Here is a 19358-nt window from a genome sequence, read left to right as displayed (position 1 = left end):
AATACCCCATTAGTAAAGTTTATGACCCAATAAACAGCTCCCACTAGTTAATAAATGCCAAAGCCATAAAAACAAAGACTTAATGTAATAGAATTTCTGTACCTCCCTCTTTTGCTGGTGGTCTCAAGGCACTGAAAGGAAATGCTATCTTAGGAAAAACATTTATTCTCTTTATGTAAATATCAATGAATTGTCTTACAATCCATCTGGAAATCTCCCTGCCCTGCCTTGGTCCCAGGTGGTCCCAAAGTGCTGATGCTTTCTGCTTAGATTTCAAGCAGTAGATAATTCTCCTTCTTAGCACAAATAAACCCTTTGACTCAAAACTTTGAGGGAGGTGGGGAAGATGGCTAGAGTTTCTGCCTCTTCTCTTCCTTCTGTAAAAGAGAAATTCCAACTATTGTCATTGTAGAGTAGTAACTTAAAAAATTTTCATGACTTTTGCATACATCTAAGTGTTTAGCTGCCTCATCTCTTTCCTCTGAGAAAGAATTCCCAACTTACTGTTCTGGGGTAATAATTTTTAAGGACATTTCACAACCTTTGCACATTGTTGCATTTTTAGCTGCTAACATTTTCTCATTCTGATGGAAAAGCAAGTGCTGCCTGTGGGTGTCTGAGTGAGTTGAAGGTTAATATAGGCAAACCTTTTGTACTAAGAACTGTTTTTTAGTGTTCCTGGAACCTTGGGAATGATTGATAGTCATTTGAAAGCCGAAATCAAATCATATCTTTTCATAAAAAACTGATTAAAAGATTTTGAAGTTCACATTAAATGGTTTGCTGAGTAATGTAAAGTATGGGTGTTGTCAGCAGATGACTTAATTTCCAGTCTTTATTTGCCTTTTTTTCCTTTTTACCTGTTTGAACCATTTGGACCTTGCCATTTGAAAAGTAATGTGGATACGTCTATTGGTTCACTTTATTGCTTACTTAAAAAGTTAATATTTTAGGCAGTAGAGAAGATGTAAAGAACAGTAACTTTCAACTATTATGATCATTTAAACTTTTTACCTATTGTAGTGTTATAAGTTGAGATCATTCTCCTCTGTCCTTGTTGCCACCACAACAAAGAATTGAAAGGCAGAGACACAACAGTGAAGCAGAGTGAAAGTTTTGTTTGAATACACTCTGAGGAGGCCAGAGTCAAGGCAGACAAAGGCCTCAATGTGTTAGCAGGGAGGCCTATGTATTGCATTCTGGCTAGGAGGCACCTCTTTCGTTAACAAGGTGGGGTTATTTGATTGACGGGTCCACCTGAAAAGCCATCCCTCTCAGTGCGCATTGTCCTTTCCCAAGATGAGGGGTAGATTCTGCAGTTCTTAGTTTTGTTCCATTGCACCTGCATTGAGACCTCATTGGGACCAGTTTGGCCTGGTTCCCATAAGCAAGTTATCTCCCTGCAAAGCCTTTGTTGTCTTCACGTGGGACCCCCTACCTGGACAGAGTTTGGGCAGTTTTCTCCTTGAACCTTATCTTCCCCTCCCCAAGCTGTGCATGTCTATCTTTCTACCTAACAGTAGTCTATGGATTACAATTAATCTCATCCAATTAATGTCAAACATGCCATTCTTAGTCTTTGTTTTTTTCTTTTGCTATTATATGCTATTTGAAGTTGTTTTTGGGGGGTTGTAGAGCTTCCAGGTTTTATGGACACCTTAGTCATGAATTTAGAATACTTAAACTGCCCTTCCTTCTTTCAAATAGCAGGGAATTATTGGTGAACAAAATGAAATCTCTCCAAAGGAAAAGCAAACAGACTTAACTCTTGCCTTTCTAACTTGAATTTATCGTAATTTGAATGAACAGTGCTTCCTTCCTAGCCTTTCCCACTTCTTGCTCATTCCCCTGTCCCATTCTTCCATATGTTATGATTTTGCCGTAAGTTAAGCAGTCAGAGTCCTTTTTTTTAAAGATATCACTGATACACACTCTTATGAAGGTTGCACATGAAAAACACTGTAGTTACTACATTCCCCCATATTACCAAGTCCCCCCATACCCCACAGCAGTTACTGTCCATCAGTGTAGTAAGATGCCACACAGTCACTACTTGTTTTCTGTGTGCTACACTGTCTTTCCCATGACCCTCCACACCATGTGTACCAATCATAATACCCCTCAATTCCTTTCCCTCTCCCCACCCACCCTCCCACAACCCTCTCCTTTGGTAACCACTAGTCCTTTCTTGGAGTTTCTGAGTCTGCTGCTGTTTTGTTCCTTCAGTTTTGCTTCACTGTTACATTCCACAAATGAGGGAAACCATTTGGTACTTGTCTTTCTCTGCCTGGCATATTTCACTGAGCATAATACCCTCTAGCTGCATCCATGTTGTCGCAAATGGTAGGATTTGTTTTCTTCTTATGGCTAAATAGTATTCCATTGTGTATATGTACCATCTGTTCTTTATCCATTAATTTACTGATGGACACTTAGGTTGCTTCCATATCTTGGCTATTGTAAATAGTGCTGCGATAAACATAGGGGTGCATATGTCTTCTTGAGTCAGAGAACTTGTTTTCTTTGGGTAAATTTCTAGGAGTGGAATTCTTGGGTCAAATGGTATTTGTATTTTTAGTTTTTTGAGGAACCTCCATATTGCTTTCCACAATGGTTGAACTAGTTTACATTCCCACCAGCAGTGTAGGATTCTCCTTTTTCTGCATCCTCACCAGCATTTGTTGTTCTTAGGCTTTTTGATGCTGGCCATCCTTACTGGTGTGAGGTGATATCTCACTGTGGTTTTAATTTGCATTTCCCTGATTAGTGATGTGGAGCATCTTTTCATGTCTGTTGGCCATCTGAATTTCTTTGGAGAAGTGTCTCTTCATATCCTCTGCCCATTTGTTAATCGGGTTATTTGCTTTTTGGGTGTTGAGGTGTGTAAGTTTTTTTATATATTTTGGATGTTAACCCCTTGTTGGAAATGTCATTTACAAATATATTCTCCCATACTGTAGGATGCCTTTTTGTTTTGTTGATGATATCCTTTGCCGTACAAGAACTTTTTCATTTGATATAGTCCCATGAGTTCATTTTTGCATTCGTTTCCCTTTCTCGAGGAGATGGTTTCAGGATGAAGTTGCTCATGCTTATATTCAAGACATGTTTGCCTATGTTTTCTTCTAAGAGTTTTATGGTTTCATGACTTACATTCAGGTCTTTGATCCATTTTGAGTTAACTGTTATGTGTGGATTTAGACAATGATCCAGTTTCATTTTCTTACATGTAGTTGTCCAGTTTTGCCAGAACCAGCTGTTGAAGAGGCTGTCATTTCCCCATTGTATATCCATGGCTCCTTTATCGTATATTAATTGACCATATATGTTTGGGTTAATATCTGGACTCTCTATCCTGTTCCATTGACCTATGGGTCTGTTCTTGTGCCAGCACCAAATTGTCTTGAGTACTGTGTCTTTGTAGTAGAGCTTGAAGTTGGGGAGCATAATCCCTCCAGCTTTATTCTTCCTTCTTAGGATTGCTTTGGCTATTCAGGGTCTTTTTGTGGTTCCATATGAATTTTAGAACTATTTATTATAGTTCATTGAAGAATGCTGTTGGTGTTTTGATAGGCATTGCATTGAATCTGTAGGTTGCTTTAGGCAGGATGGCCATTTTGACAATATTAATTCTAACTATCCATGAGCATGAGATGTGTTTTCATTTATTGGTTTCTTCCTTAATTTCTCTCATGAGTGTCTTGTAGTTTTCAGGGTATAGGTCTTTCACTTCCTTGTTTAGGTTTATACCTAGGTATTCTTTTTGATGTAATTGTGAATGGAATTGTTTTCTTGATTTCTCTTTCTGCTAGTTCATCTTAAGTATATACGAATACAACAGGTTTATGTGCATTCATTTTGTATCCTGCAACTTTGCTGAATTCAGTTATTCTAGTAGTTTTGTGGTGGATTCTTTGTAGTTTTCTATGTACAATATCATGTCATCAACAAACAGTGACAGTTTAACCTGTTCCTTACCAGTCTGGATGTCTTTTATTTCTTTGTGTTGTCTGATCACCGTGGCTGGGACCTCCAGAACTATGTTGAATGAAAGTGGGGAGAGTGAGCATCCTTGTCTTGTTCTTGACCTGAAATGAAAAGCTATCAGCTTCTCTCTGTTAAATGTGATGCTGGCTGTGGGTTTGTCATCTATGGCCCTTATTATATTGAGGTACTTGCCCTCTATATCCATTTTGTTGAGAGTTATTATCATGAGTGGATGTTGAATTTTGTTGAAAGCTTTTTCAGCATCTTTGGAGATGATCATGTGATTTTTGTCCTTTTTGTTGATGTGCTTTATGATGTTGATGGATTTTCGAATATAGTACCATCTGTGCATCCCTGAATAAATACCACTTGATCATGATGGATGACCTTTTTTATGTATTTTTGAATTTGATTTGCTAAAATTTTGTTGAGTGTTTTTGCATTTATGTTCATCAGGGATATTGGTCAGTAATTTTCTTTATTTGTGGTGTCTTTGCCTGGTTGGTATTAGAGTGATGCTGGCCTCAGAGAGTGATTTTGGGAGTATTCCCTCCTCTTCTACTTTTTGGAAAACTTTAAGGAGGGTGGGTATTAGGTCTTCACTAAATGACTGATAAAATTCAGCGGTGAAACCATCTGGTTCAAGAGTTTTGTTCTTAGGTAGTTTTTGATTACCAGTTCAATTTCATTGCTGGTAATTGGTCCATTTAGATCTTCTGTTTCTTCCTTGGTCAGCCTTGGAAGGTTTTTTTCTAGAAAGTTGTTCATTTCTTCTAGGTTATCCAGTTTGTTAGTATATAATTTTTCATAGTATTGTCTCATAATTCTTTGTATTTCTGTGGTGTCCGTAGTGATTTTTCCTTTCTCATTTCTGATTCTGTTTATGTGCGTAGACTGTCTTTTTTTCTTGGTAAGTCTGGCCTGGGGTTCATCGATTTTGTTTATTTCCTTGAAGAACCAGCTCCTGTTTTCATTGATTCTATTGTTTTATTCTTTATTTCATTTATTACTGCTCTAATCTTTATTATGTCCCTCCTTCTACTGACTTTGGGACTCATTTATTCTTCTTTTTCTAGTTTCATTAATTTTGAATTTAGACTGTTCATATGGGATTGTTCTTTCCTCAGGTAATCCTTTATTGGAATATACCTCCCTCTCAGCACAGCCTTTGCTGCATCCTACAGATTTTGCAGTGTTGAGTTATTGTTGTCATTTGTCTCCATATATTGCTTGATCTCTCATTTTATTTGGTCATTGATTATTTAGGAGCATTTTGTTAAGCCTCCAGTTGTTTGTGGGCTTTTTCATTTTCTTTGTATTATTTCTTTCTAGTTTCATGCATTTGTGGTCTGAGAAGCTGGTTGGTGCAATTTCAATCATTTTGAATTTACTGAGGCTTTTTTTTGGCCTAGTATATGATCTATTCTTGAAAGTGTTCCATGTGTACTTGAGAAGAATGTGTATCCTGCTGCTTTTTGGGTGCAGTGTTCTGTAGTTGTCTGTTAGATCCATCTGTTCTAATGTGCTGTTCAGTGCCTGCCTCCTTACTTATTTTCTTTCTGGTGGTCTGTTCTTTGGAGTGAGTGGTGTGTAAAGTCTTCTAAAATGAATGCATTGCTTTATATTTCCCCCTTTAATTCTGTTAGTATTTGTTTCACATGTGTTAGGTGCTCCTGTATCGGGTGCATACATATTCATTATGGTTATATCCTCTTGTTGGACTGACCCCCTTATCATTGTGTAGTGTCCTTCTTTATCTCTTGTTACTTTCTTTGTTTTAAATACTATTTTGTCTGATACAAGTACTGCAACACCTGCTTTTTTCTCCCTATTAGTTGCATGAAATATCTTTTTCCATGCCTTCACTTTTAGTCTGTGTATGTCTTTGGGTTTGAAGTGAGTCTGTTGTAGGGAGCATATAGTGTTGTCTTGTTTTTTATCCATTCAGTGATTCTATGTCTTTTGATTGGTGCATTCAGACTGTTTACATTTTTGGGTGATTATCGATAGGTATGTACTTATTGCCATTGCAGGCTTTAGATTCGTGGTTACTAAAGGTTCAGGAGTAATTCCCTTACTATCTAATAGTCTAATTTAACTCAGTATACTATTACAAACACAATCTAAAATTTCTTTTTTTTCCTCCTTTTTCTCCCCCCTCCATTCTTTGTATATGTGGTGTCATGTTCTATACTCTTTGTCTGTCCCTTAATTGACTTTGGGTGTGGTTGATTTGATTTTGCATCTGCTTACTAATTAAGTGGTCTACTTTCTTTACTGTGGTTTTATTTCTTCTGGTGAAACTATTTAGCCTTCCATCTATAGCAGTACCTCCAAAATACACTGTAAAGAACGTTTGTGTGAGGTAAATCCTCTCAGCTTTTGCTTATCTGGAAATTGTTTAATCCCTCCTTCAAATGTAAATGGTAATCTTAACAGGTACAGTATTCTTGATTCAAGGCCCTTTTGCTTCATTGCATTAAATATATCATGCCACTCCCTTCCGGCCTGTAAGGTTTCTGTTGAGAAGTCTGATGATAGCCTGATGGGCTTTCCTTTGTATGTGATCTTTTTTCTCTCCCTGGCTGCTTTTAATATTCTGTCCTTATCCTTGATCTTTGCCATTTTAATTATTATATATCTTGGTGTTTTCTTCCTTGGGTCCCTTGTGTTGGGAGATCTGTGCACCTCCATGGCCTGAGAGACTATCTCCTTCCCCTTATTGTGGACGTTTTCAGCAATTACCTCCTCAAAGACACTTTCTATCCCTTTTGCTCTCTTCTTCTTCTCGTTCCTCTATAATGTGAATATTGTTCTGTTTTGATTGGTTACACAGTTCTCTCAATATTCTTTCATTCCTAGAGATCATTTTTCTCTCTGTGCCTCAGCTTCTTTCTATTCCTGTTCTCTAATTTCTATTTCATTTACTATCTCCTCTAGTTCATTGAATGTTTTTAAATCTGTCTGTTGTATGTTTCATTTCATATACTGTATTCTTGAACATTTGTATCTCATTCCTGAATTCATCCCTAAGTTCTTGAATATTTTTCTCTAGCTCTGTCAGCATGTTTATGATTTTTATTTTGAAATGTCTTTCAGTAAGTTGATGAGTTCAGTTTCACTTGGCCGCCTTTCTGGTGTTTGTAGGATTTTGGTTTGACCCAAGTTCCGTTGATGTTTCATATTTGTAGGCGGTGCCCTCTAGTGCCTAGATTCTCTACTTTCTGGAGCTGCTCAGTCCCTGGAGTGATGACAGGGTTCACAAGGGAGCAGTGCTAGTGCCTGTCAGGAGGAAAGAGGTCTTTCCTGCTTCCCGCTGCATTGTCTGTCTCCACTGCCAGGGCCAGTTGGCTGAGCATGCAGGAAGAAGCCTCTATGCTTTGCACTTGTAGCTGCCATTGGTGGGGCTGCCCTCTGGCTGACCTGGTGCAGTGGTGAGGGCAGCCAGTTTGCAAGCTGGTGACTGCTGGGAGGAAGGTGCCACTGGCTGCATATCACGGTGGGGGCCCTGGAGCTGCGTAACCAGCCAGGGTGATGGAGCACCTGAAGTTCCTAAATGTTCCCAACCTCCTGGGCACAGTGTGACTGGACAATTTTTTCTACCTGTCCTTTCTCCTGAGCAGCAAACTCTGTGCAATCCTTGCCCCTTTAGCAGCCCTCTTGCTGTTAGGACGTGTATCAGACTGCCCGCCTTTCTTTGGTCCCAGAGTGGCCAGATGTGGATCCCTTTTTTCCACAAGTGGCTGGAATATCAGTCTCTCCAAGTATTCCACCTGTCTTAGTTTTCCAACCCTACTAATCTCCAGAGCACCATGTAATGTAGGTTTGTGCTCCCGGAGCACATCTCCAGGGTTGGGTGTTCAGCAGTCCTATGCCTCCACCCCCTCCCAACCCCATTTCTATTCCTCCCTCTGGTGAGCTGGGGTGGGGGAAGGGCTTGGGTCCCTCCAGATCATCGCTTTGGTATGTTACCCTTTTCCTTGAGGTCTGCTTTTTTCCCCAGGTGTAGACAGTCTGCTGCAGCCTCCTTTCCTGTTGCTCTTCCAGGGTTTGATGTATTTGTTATATTTTCTTATTACATGTGGTTTTGGGAGAAGGTTTCTGTCTTACTTCTCAAGCCACTATCTTTAATCCCACCATCATTCAGTTGGAGTCTTCTTAAACAGCTTAATGAAGTAGGGTTTTCCACAAAACATTTATTATGTCTAATAATGCAGAATCCATTGAATTAGGAATTATTCTCAATCACATATGTATATATTTAGTTAAAAATATAGATTCCTAAACTTTGAGGAGCCTTCAGAATTGGTCTGTACGTGATCTTTTAGACAGACCACTTCTGAGCAATTATTAAACATATCCTCAAGTGATGAGTCTCTGCCCTAATATTTGGGCAAAGTTTGAATTACTTCAAGGTGAAGGCATATTAAGACCTATTCAAAAATGAGTCATTTCAGCTTGACTGAGCATTGTCACAGACACAATCCTTTTCAATTCCCAAGAGAATGTAAGGTGCAAAAATTTAAAACCCACTGAGGCAAGATCAATGAAGCTGTTTAGCAAATATACCTGGAGTGATAATGGAGCAAACATCATTATTACAAAGAGTAGCACTGACTATGCGAGCAGTTTAAGAAAAATTGTATTTCAGTCTGCCTCAACTTCTACCAGGCTACATATTGGTTTAGAGAAACATTTTCATTCAAGGTCAATTAAGTTCTCTAAAACTAAGAGTTCTAAGGCTAGAATGTGCATCTTCTTTGTGTTTTTACCTGGGCCCCAGCAAAATTCCTTCCAAGGGGACTTTGGAGCGTATTACATGTCTGGTGTGTGGCGCACGAACACAAGGGCGATCACCTGCTGCTCAGGAGCAACTGGTACCACTGAAAAGTGTGGCTGCTGAAAAACTCCACAGAGGCTCTGCAAGTAGAGAATTAATGACTGGCTGGAATCAGTAGGAGCCTTTACTTCTAAATACTCATCAGTTTAAGCAGTGAGGCCTGATGTTATACAAGTTAGAAAGAGAAAAGAGGTCCACCCCTCCCCACTGTCTATTTTGAACAGAATATGCACATTTAACTCAAAGTGGTGAATGCTTGAAATACATCAAACCAACTATTCATGGATCTCCCAGCTTCCTGAGCACCGCTTTTCATGTGTGTAAAGCCCACAGTAGGGGAAATGCTTGTTATGACCCCAATGTAATATTAACATTCACCCAGAGGGGCTGATTGCTTGGTGAAAAACAATGTATTCCTATTTAGAAATAATTCCACCAAAGTCATTTTTGTCTCCTTTTTTCTACACTGCCTATGCAAGAACATCTGACTGAAAGAGGAACTTGATAAAATTCCTTTTGCCTGCTTTTTTCTCCCTTGCTACCACTGCTCTTCAGTACTGCTGTGAGGCCCCTCATTGAATACAGAACAGGAGCTGAAAAGCCTTCAGATTGCTGCAGATATTTTCCCCAGATTTAACTATGACTGGAGCATGGAGAGTGAGAAAAGAAGTGGCAGGAGATGACAACTGTGGAGGGGCATTGGCACAAGAATGGGACCACCTCTTGTGTGTACTTCACATTACAGAGTTTGAGCTTCATCCTAAGGGCATGAGAAGTTACAGAAAGATTTTCATAGGGAGAATTAAAAGATCATGTCTGTTGCTCTTCAGCAACAAGACGGCGGGGGGACAAGCAGGACCAGCCTGTTATCCCCAGGGCTGAGTGAGAGGGCAAGTGTCCGCGGCTTGGACACCCTCCCCTGAGATCCAGGGAAAAACAAAACCACACCAAGCTGGGAGGTGTGTCTGCCTCAAGGGCGCAGCAAAACTCAGCTTTATTCCATCAGAGGCTTAGTTATATAGGGGAAGATAAGGAAGTAACAGAAACCAATGGGAATTGATTATCTCATCTGTCACTAGGGTCTTTAGGCAGGTTTCAGGTTAGGTGGGGAGGCGGAAATAGGGCCAAGAGCGCGCGCGTGGGAAGCTAGTTAGGCCACGAACGCGGAAGTAACGAGGGAGGATGGAAACCTCCAGTCTGCAGCTGTCACAGGCCTAAAAGAGGCAAAAGGTCCCAACAATTCCCCCTTTTTGTTTTATAAATGCTCTGGGATGTCCTGGCAGGCAAGGCCCCTGTCTTAGGTTGTCCCCCTCTGGTGATCTTACCCGTCACTGGGTACCTTGCAGCTCTTCGGTTGTCCCAAGCTTACTCATCCTCCGTGGCCTGTCTTAGGTTGTCTCCACCTTGGAGATCTTACCCGTCATGGGCGTGCGGGGAGATAGTTAGGGGGAATTAATGGACACGGCCTCATCATAAGGTTCACAGCGATTGTAGGGGTCACTGGCTTCCATGGCAACTCTCTGGTAATTTACCTGCATGCACATCAACTGAATTGATTCAATTCTTTTTTGGACAAACTGGATAATCTTGTTAATAATGCAGGGCCCAAAAGTGAAAAGTAGGAGCAAAAGAAGGATAGGACCAAGGAAGGGCAGAATATAGGGCAACTACCCATGTAACTCAGTCCAAAGAAAATTGGCTTGTAATTCTTTTCGGCGTCTCTTGAGGTCTTCTTGAAGTTGCTTGACCTTACTTTGGACTATGCCGGAGCAGTTCGCATAAAAGCAGCACTCTTCCTGTAAAAAGAGACATAAGCCTCCCTTTTCAGCTGTGAGGAGATCAAGCCCCCTACGGTTCTGTAGGACTACTGTCGCGAGGGAATCCAATTGTGCTTGGAGGTCAAGAATTGTGCTGGCTACAGCTTGTGTATCATCGATCATCTGTTGAGAAAGGGCTTTATAATAATGCAGAGAGGTCCCCAATCCTGCTGCCCCAGTGGCAGCTCTGGTGGCCACCTCAAGGCCTATAAGCAGAGGGATAACTTGGATGACCCTTTTTGATCTACCTCCAATGTGGTCTAAAGCAGGAATAGGGAGGCTCTGATTATTAGGGACCACTCCAATGTCAGGGAAAATTACAGCTGGAGCACAAAGCCCCGTCCAGTCTGTCAGGAGAAAGCCAAACGCGTCTTCCCCACAAATGAAGACTGTTCCATTGGGGGACAGAGAAAGGTATTGTTCACAGTAATATTTTGTTGGCAAAAAGAATAGTGGATTCAACCTACATCTATCCTACTAGTATTATCAGTACAGGGGTCAGCTTTGAAGCATGGGCCTTTAGGGGAAAGAGGGTCTAGATAGACTCTAGAACTTGGGGGTAACAGCTGGCACTGGGGCTCGGTCTGTGACAGGTTAACAAGAAGAGCATTGGCTTGTAATGGTCCTGGCCTCAAGCACAGCCAGCAATCCTTGGCTAAATCAGGATTGGTTCTATTGAGTAAGGTAAACACAGCCTGTATGATTGATTGTGTCTCAGGATCAAGAAGCAATTCTCCCCTGATCTCCGGGAGGCTAAGAGGGTGGTAAATCGGGGGATTTTGGTCTTCAATCAGCCTGTCTAACAGTTTTTTAATTTTGATTCTGTCGAGCCTGATCTTGGACTCCGCTCCCATCAGAGGCACCTATAGGGGCAAATTTATTCCAGCAGACGTTCTCTCCCCTATTCTTTCGACAGTCAGCATATTCATCCTTGCCTTTTATCAGAGTTGCATACCAGTATGTTTTGTTCCAGTGAGTGCAGGGGATAACCTCCTGATAGCATTGAGCATGAACGGAGGCAAGAAAAGTGGTGCAAGGACACTCAGAGGGGGATTTCCCTTGGGCAGGTGAAGATATTTTGGGGCCTGGCCAACAATGGTGAGAGAGAACTCTCCCAGGGCATCCATTTTCTGTCCCTTGCATAAGTGTAACTGCCTATTGCCCATTAGGGCAGGTTTTGGTAGAAGTATAACAGTGTGCGGGGGGAGGGGCCTTGGAGTGAGCGCAGGCTGTGCAGGGGTCTCTGATGGTTTTTCGTAATATGGCTCTTGCTTGACCGGGATCTCCAAATCCTGTCCTAGCTAATGGGAGATTTATTGCCATTAACAGGAAGACCAGCATCATTGGGTTCATTGCAGACCCTGAAAGAGAGAAAGAAGAGAGATATCCTCAGGAGGCGGGGGGCCTTCTGGGTCATTATTGACATCAGTGAACTCCCCCTCCTTAGGGGGGTAATACTTGAGATCCCTTGCGGGGACCCAGATTGGACTTTTTTCATTGGTCGGAAAGACACAGCTGAATCCCCTTCCAGCTGTAATGAGGGGGTCTGGGACCCTCCATTCTCCAGTAAGGGGGTCCTTCCATCGGGCTCTAATCATCTGATAAGTAACGGTTGTTGTCCAGTGCTTTTGGAAGGGCGAGAAGTGTTCGCCTTTGGCAAAATTTAAAATATTTAGAGTAAATAATGCCATCTTTAGTTGATCATGGGGAGGGAGTGTTCGCCCCTTTTTTTTTTATTAATTGACCTTTGAGGATATGATTGTGTTTTTCTACGACTGCTTGTCCTTTAGGGTTATAAGGAATTCCAGTGGTATGGGAAATTTGCCATTTACTGAAGAATTCCGTGAAAGATTTACTAATAAAGCAGGGACCATTATCGGTTTTGATTTGATCTGGCAGGCCAAGAAGGGCGAAGCACTGGAGAAAATGGCTTATGGCATGTTTAGATTTTTCTCCCATATGGGCTGTAGCCCAACAAGCATGGGAGAAGGTATCAACTGTTAGAAATATGTATTTAAGCTTCCCAAAAGGGGCAAAATGTGTGACATCAGTCTGCCAAAGGTTATTGGGCCTCAGGCCCGGAGGGTTCACTCCGCCCTTTTGAAGCGGAGGAACTTGTAGAAAAGGCTGGCATGACGTACATGTCCTAATGATCTTTTTTAAGTCTCTGACAGGGAACTGAGGGAACCAATGGTGTAGTCCCCTCCAATTAGCATGTGTAAGTTGATGAAAAGAGGTGGCCTCCTGTACTGTGTAGGCTGAAGCTAGTCGGTCAGCAAGAGCATTGCCTCTTGACAAAAAGCTTGGCAAATCTTGATGTCCCCTTAGATGTTGTACAAAAAGGGGAACTAGTCTCTGTTTTAACAAATTGCGGGCTTGAATCATCAAAGGAGTGATGGGATTATTGTCAAGTCTGATGTGTGTGCCCACAAGGTTGGGCAGTAGATTGACAACATAAAGGCTATCTGAAAACAGATTAAGAGGGCCTTGGATCTCAGATAGAGCTAAAACAACAGCATAAAGCTCTTTAAACTGGGCAGAGCCCTGTACCTCATGAAAGAGGGTTATGGCCGGAGGGCACTCACCTGTGCCTGGGGGGAACATTACCATAGAGGCTCCCCATTTACCCCTGTCGGTAAAAACAGAGGGGAAAGAGGGGTCTGCCTCAGTGAGGAACATTTTTGGTGGCTGCCATGCCAACTGGCTAAAAGAACTCATCCACTTATAGGGACCATAGTGACAGTCTACTATCCCCAGAAAGCTTTCCATGGCCATTGCCAATCTGGAATTATTTCTCTGTAGCCACGAGAAATCATTGACCCGAAAAGGGACCATCAAAGAGTGGGGTTCACACCCAAAAAGACGGACAGAAAGATCTCATCCCTTGACAATGCAGTCAGCCATTTGATCCACCATAGAGTACACTCAGGGTGCTCCTCCCACAGATAGATGTATCCAATGTACGGGATCCCCCTTCTGAGCCAAAAGGGCAGTGACGAGGGTCTCTCCCGCCATAATATAGAGGACCAGTGGCAAGTTTGGATCATATCTTTTTAAGGCAGCATTATCAATGGCATGTTGAACTTTTGTTAATGTATCTCTATGTACAGGGTTTAAAGTCACTGTTGAAGCTAGATCAAGGCCTTTTAATAGGTCTAAAAGAGGGATAAGATCAGCTGTGGTTATAGGAATCCAGGGCCTCATCCAATTGATTTCTCCCAGCAATTTCTGGAGCTGTGGTAGCATATATGCGTCCTGAATACATAACTAGGGCTTAACAGGGGAGACAACATCTAATGTTAAAGTAGTCCCCAAAATTTTAAAAGGAGCTACCTGTTGAACTTTATCTGGGGCAATCTGAAAGTTATAGTTTTTGAGCAGGAAAGGCACCTTTTAAAGAGGTCATCTAATTTGTGGGAACAAGTGGCCCCCAAGATAATATCATCCATATATATGTAAAAGAGTATGTCAGATTCCTCTCAGCTTGTTGCTGGCATTCCTCTTTATACAAAGCACACTACTTAATATAAAGGGGGCCAGGGAGAACCGCCCATGCAAGAGCCCTCCAATCTGTGGCGGTGCACGGATGGTGAGCAAGTCTCTGGAGAATGGTCTCAGTCCAAGGAGCATTGGGGCCGTCCTCAAGAACGGCCTTCTTTAATTCCTTAAGGTCACCTGGCTCCCAATGGTACCAGGGGGCAGGGCGGTTACCTCCAGGACTAACATTGACCAGAAATAGCTGACATGGCCCTGGGTTAGGTTGTGGGTGGAACAATGGATTCTCTTGGGGTTGGCAGCCAATGGGAGAGCATGAGTCCTTATATGGGAAAGGAGCTGGAACCTCTGCCCGTTGGTATGGAGGAGGGGGGACTGATGATGATTTGAAAGGGTTAGAAGAGGAACTAGTACCAGGAAGTGGTGGGTACAAAGGAGCCATGGATTTGGGAGGCCAGGGGGTGGCATCAAAAGGGTCGAGGGCACCATTGCCACTATTCTCATCTGGCTCTTTATGGCTTTCTTGTCCTGCCGGCGTGGACTCAGCCTGAGGAAGGGGATCAGAGTCTCCCCGGGAAGGGGCTCCCAACCCAGTGGTTTCCCTGTCTATGAAGTTCTTGGCAGCTGGCTTTGATGGCCAAGGAGGGAAACAACTCTTAAGGGCTGCTAAAGTGGGGAAGGTCCCCAGAGGGGGGATATCACCCTGATTAACTTGGGCTTTGCGTATGAGTTGCTCCACCCTGTCCCAAGTTTCCCAGTCAAACAAATTACTTGCAGGCAGCCACGGGGCGACCTTAACTAAGGTCTCCCAGGTTTTGATAGCTTGGCTGTCAGAGAGCTCTAGGCCTCTACTTCGGAGGAGGACCCTAAGGGATTCAAGAGAGGGATCAGGCTTGGAAGAAGAATGTCCCATATTTTATGGGATTCCACTTACCCCTAGTCCGATTAGCTCATCAGCGAAGTTCCTCGTTCCTCACACGGGGCACCAGTTGTTGCTCTTCAGCAATAAGATGGCGGGGGGACAAGCAGGACCAGCCTGTTATCCCCAGGGCTGAGCAAGAGGGCAAGTGTCAGCGGCTTGGACACCCTCCCCTGAGATCCAGGGAAAAACAAAACCACACCAAGCTGGGAGGTGTGTCAGTCTCAAGGGCGCAGCAAAACTCAGCTTTATTCCAACAGAGGCTTAGTTATATAGGGGAAGATAAGAAAGTAACAGAAACCAATGGGAATTGATTATCTCATCTGTCACTAGGGTCTTTAGGCCGGTTTCAGGTTAGGTGGGGAGGTGGAGTTAGGGCCAAGAGCGTAAGCCCGGGAAGCTAGTTAGTCCACGAATGCGGAAGTAACGAGGGAGGATGGAAAACTCCAGTCTGCAGCTGTCACAGGCCTAAAAGAGGCAAAAGGTCCCAACAATGTCTATAGTTTAAAATCTCTGGCTGCTTTGTGTGTGTGAACTACAAGAGTGAGTTTGCTGGCAAGAAGGTGGACTGCGGGGCTGTTGCCAGAGAAGTGATGGGTGGTTTGAGTTAATGTCATGTCAGTGAGATTGTGGAGCTAGAGAGAAGTGAGTAGTGTCACAACACATTCAGGGTGTTGGAGATGAGGAAGAAGCAGAAATCAAAATTAGGATTGGTTCCTTCCAGCAGCTGGGTAAATGCTGTGGCCATTCCTTGTGCCAGACACACCATAGAAAAATCAGATTTGTGGGGAAATATCAAGAATTCTTCCTTGGTATGCTAAAGGGGGCTTCCTGTGGAACAGATAAATGGAGATGTTGATAAGACAACTGGAATAACAGGTCTGAATCTCAGCAGAAGGGCCTGGGTTGAAGAGGCGTATTTTGAGAGTCATCAGAGTATATAGACGGTTACGTGTGAGATAAGATTGCCCAGAGAGAGCAAGTTGTCTGAGAACCGTAGTGCCTGGAATAACTAACCATAATGTATATACAATGACCTGCACATACTAAAGTATGCAGTTTGATAAGTTGGCATATGTATATCACCCCATTTAAGGTATTGAACATATTCCCCCCAAATTTCCTCACTGCCCTTTGAGATCTCTCCCACATATCCCCATTGTAGGGGAGGAAAAACACTTTTCCCTCTGCCCTTCTGAGTTCTTAGCTGAGACCCTCTGTAAGAAAAGGCAAATAAGATGGTCACATTAAAGATGGCGGTGTGGGAGGAGAGATAGAGGCTTCCTCCTAAAACTGGATACAATTAGAAAATTTAATTGGCGCAACTAATCCTGAGAGAGCAACAGGAAAGAGGACACGTCAGACTGCACACACCTGGAGAAAAGAGCAGACCTCAGCGAATGGGGTAACGTACCAGAGCTGAGGCTCTGTGGAACCCGAGCCCCTCCTCCACCCCAGCACACTGGCGGGAGGAAGAGAAACGGGGCAGGGAGGGAGTGGAAGGCTTGGGACTGCTGAATACCTAGCTCCGGAGATCTGCACTGGGAGCACAAACCTACATTTCATGGTGCTTTCATGAGACTCGCATGACTACCGGGTTGGAAACAATACAGGCAGAGTTCCTGTGGAGACTGGACTTCTGGCTGCTTGTGGAAAGCAGGGATCCATATCTGGCTGCTCTGGGACAAAAACTTATACCTGTGTGCCTGGCCCACTGGCTCAGGCAGTGGAGATAGGCACAGGAGCCAGGAGTCGAGGAACAGCTCTTTCCTACCCCCAGTACCGCTCCCCTGCAACCCCTGACATTGCTTCAGGGGCTCAGCAGCTCCAGAATAGAGCTTCTGGACACTAGAGGGCGCCATATACAAACATGAAACGCCAAAGGAACCTTGTCCAGAGTAAAATTGTTAATACAACTCCTGAGAAAGATTTAAATGATATGAACCTCGTGACTCTTCCTGAAAGGGAGTTCGAAATAAAAATAATCAACATCCTAATGGAGGTACGGAAAGACATCCAAGAACTCAGGAATGAATTCAGGTCAGAGATCCAATCATTAAAGAACACGATGGAGGGTATTAAAAGCTGGTTGGATATGGTGGAGGAGACAATAAATGAAATAGTAACTAGAGAAGAGGAATACAAAGAAGCTGAGGCACAGAGAGAAAAAAGGATCTCTAAAAATGAAAGAATATTGAGAGAAATGTGTGACCAATCCAAGCAGAACAATATTCGCATTATAGGGATACAAGAAGAAGAAGAAGAAGAGAGAGAAAGGGATAGAAAGTGTCTTTGAGGAGGTGCCTGCTGAACACTTCCCCAATCTGGGGAAGGAGATAGTCTCTCAGGCCATGGAGATCCACAGATCTCCCAACACAAGGGACCCAAGGAAGACAACACCAAGACACATAGTAATTAAAATGGCAAAGATCAAGAATAAGGACAGACTATTAAAAGCAGCCAATGAGAGAAATATTATCACATACAAAGGAAAGCCCATCAGGCTATCATCAGACTTCTCAGCAGAAACTTTACAGACCAGAAGGGAGTGGCATTATATATTTAATGCCATGAAGCAGAAGGGCCTGGAACCAAGATTACTTTATCCGGTGAGATTATCATTTAAATTTGAAGGAGGGATTAAACAATTTCCAGATAAGCAAAAGCTGAGAGAGTTTACCTCCCACAAACCATCCTGCAGTCTATTTTGGAGGGACTGCTATAGATGGAAGTGTTCCTAGGGTTGGGTAGCTGTCACCAGAGGTAGTAAAATCATGGTAGGGAGGGTGGAGCAGCTGATTGCGAGGCAATTTGCAAAATTAAATTGACTATCCCAAAGCCAATCAAGGGATAGAGAAAAAGTATAGAATCTGATTCCTAATAAATAAAGAATGAAGGAGGAAGAAAAAGGAGGAGAAATAGAAAAGAACCTTTAGATTGTGTTTGTAACAGCATACTAAGTGAGTTAAGTTAGACTCTTAGATAGTAAGGAAAGTAACCTGGAACCTTTGGTAATCACAAATCTAAAGCCTGAAATGGCAGTAAGTACATACCTATCGATAATAACCCTAAATGTAAATGGACTGAATGCACCAATCAAAAGACATAGAGTCACTGAATGGATAAAAAACAAGACCCATCTATGTGCTGCTTACAAGAGACTCACCTCAAACCCAAAGACCTGCACAGACTAAAAGTCAAGGGATGGAAAAAGATATTTCATGCAAGCAATAGGGAGAAAAAAGCAGGAGTTGCAGTACTAGTATAAGACAACATAGACTTCAAAACAAAGAAAGTAACAAAAGATAATGATAAAGGGCTCAGTCCAACAAGAGGATATAACCATTATAAATATATATGCACCCAACACAGGAGCACAAGCATATGTGAAATAAATACTAACAGAAGTAAAGGAGGAAATAGAATGCAATGCATTCATTTTAGGAGACTTCAACACAACATTCACTCCAAAGGACAGATCCACCAGACAGAAAATAAGGACACAGAGACACTGAACAACACACTAGAACAGATGGACCTAATAGACATCTATAGAACTCTACACCCAAAAGCAACAGGATACACATTCTTCTCAAGTGCACATGGAACATTCTCCAGAATAGACCACATACTAGGCCACAAAAAGAGCCTCAGTAAATTCCAAAAGATTGAAATCCTACCAACCAACTTTTCAGACCACAAAGGTATAAAACTAGAAATAAATTGTACCAAGAAAGCAAAAAGGCTCACAAACACATGGAGGCTTAACAACACGCTTCTAAATAGTCAATGGATCAATGACCAAATAAAAATGGAGATCCAGCAATATATGGAAATAAATGACAACAACACAAAGCCCCAACTTCTGTGGGACGCAGCAAAAGCAGTCTTACGAGGAAAGTATATAGCAATCCAGGCATATTTAAAGAAAGAAGAACAAACCCAAATGAATAGTCTAACATCACAGTTATCAAAATTGGAAAAAGAAGAACAAATGAGGCCTAAAGTCAGCAGAAGGAGGGACATAATAAAGATCAGAGAGAAATAAACAAAATTGAGAAGAATAAAACAATAGAAAAATCCAATGAAACCAAGAGCTGGTTCTTTGAGAAAATAAACAAAATAGATAAGCCTCTAGCCAGACTTACTAAGAGAAAAAGAGAATCAACACACATCAACAGAATCAGAAATGAGAAAGGAAAAATCACGACACACCCCACAGAAATACAAAGAATTATTAGAGAATACTATGAAAACCTATATGCTAAGAAGCTGGAAAACCTAGAAGAAATGGACAACT

This window comes from Manis pentadactyla, chromosome X (genome assembly GCF_030020395.1).
Source record: "Manis pentadactyla isolate mManPen7 chromosome X, mManPen7.hap1, whole genome shotgun sequence".
In the NCBI taxonomy this organism is placed as follows: domain Eukaryota; kingdom Metazoa; phylum Chordata; class Mammalia; order Pholidota; family Manidae; genus Manis; species Manis pentadactyla.
Note: the sequence above shows the minus strand (reverse complement) of the source record.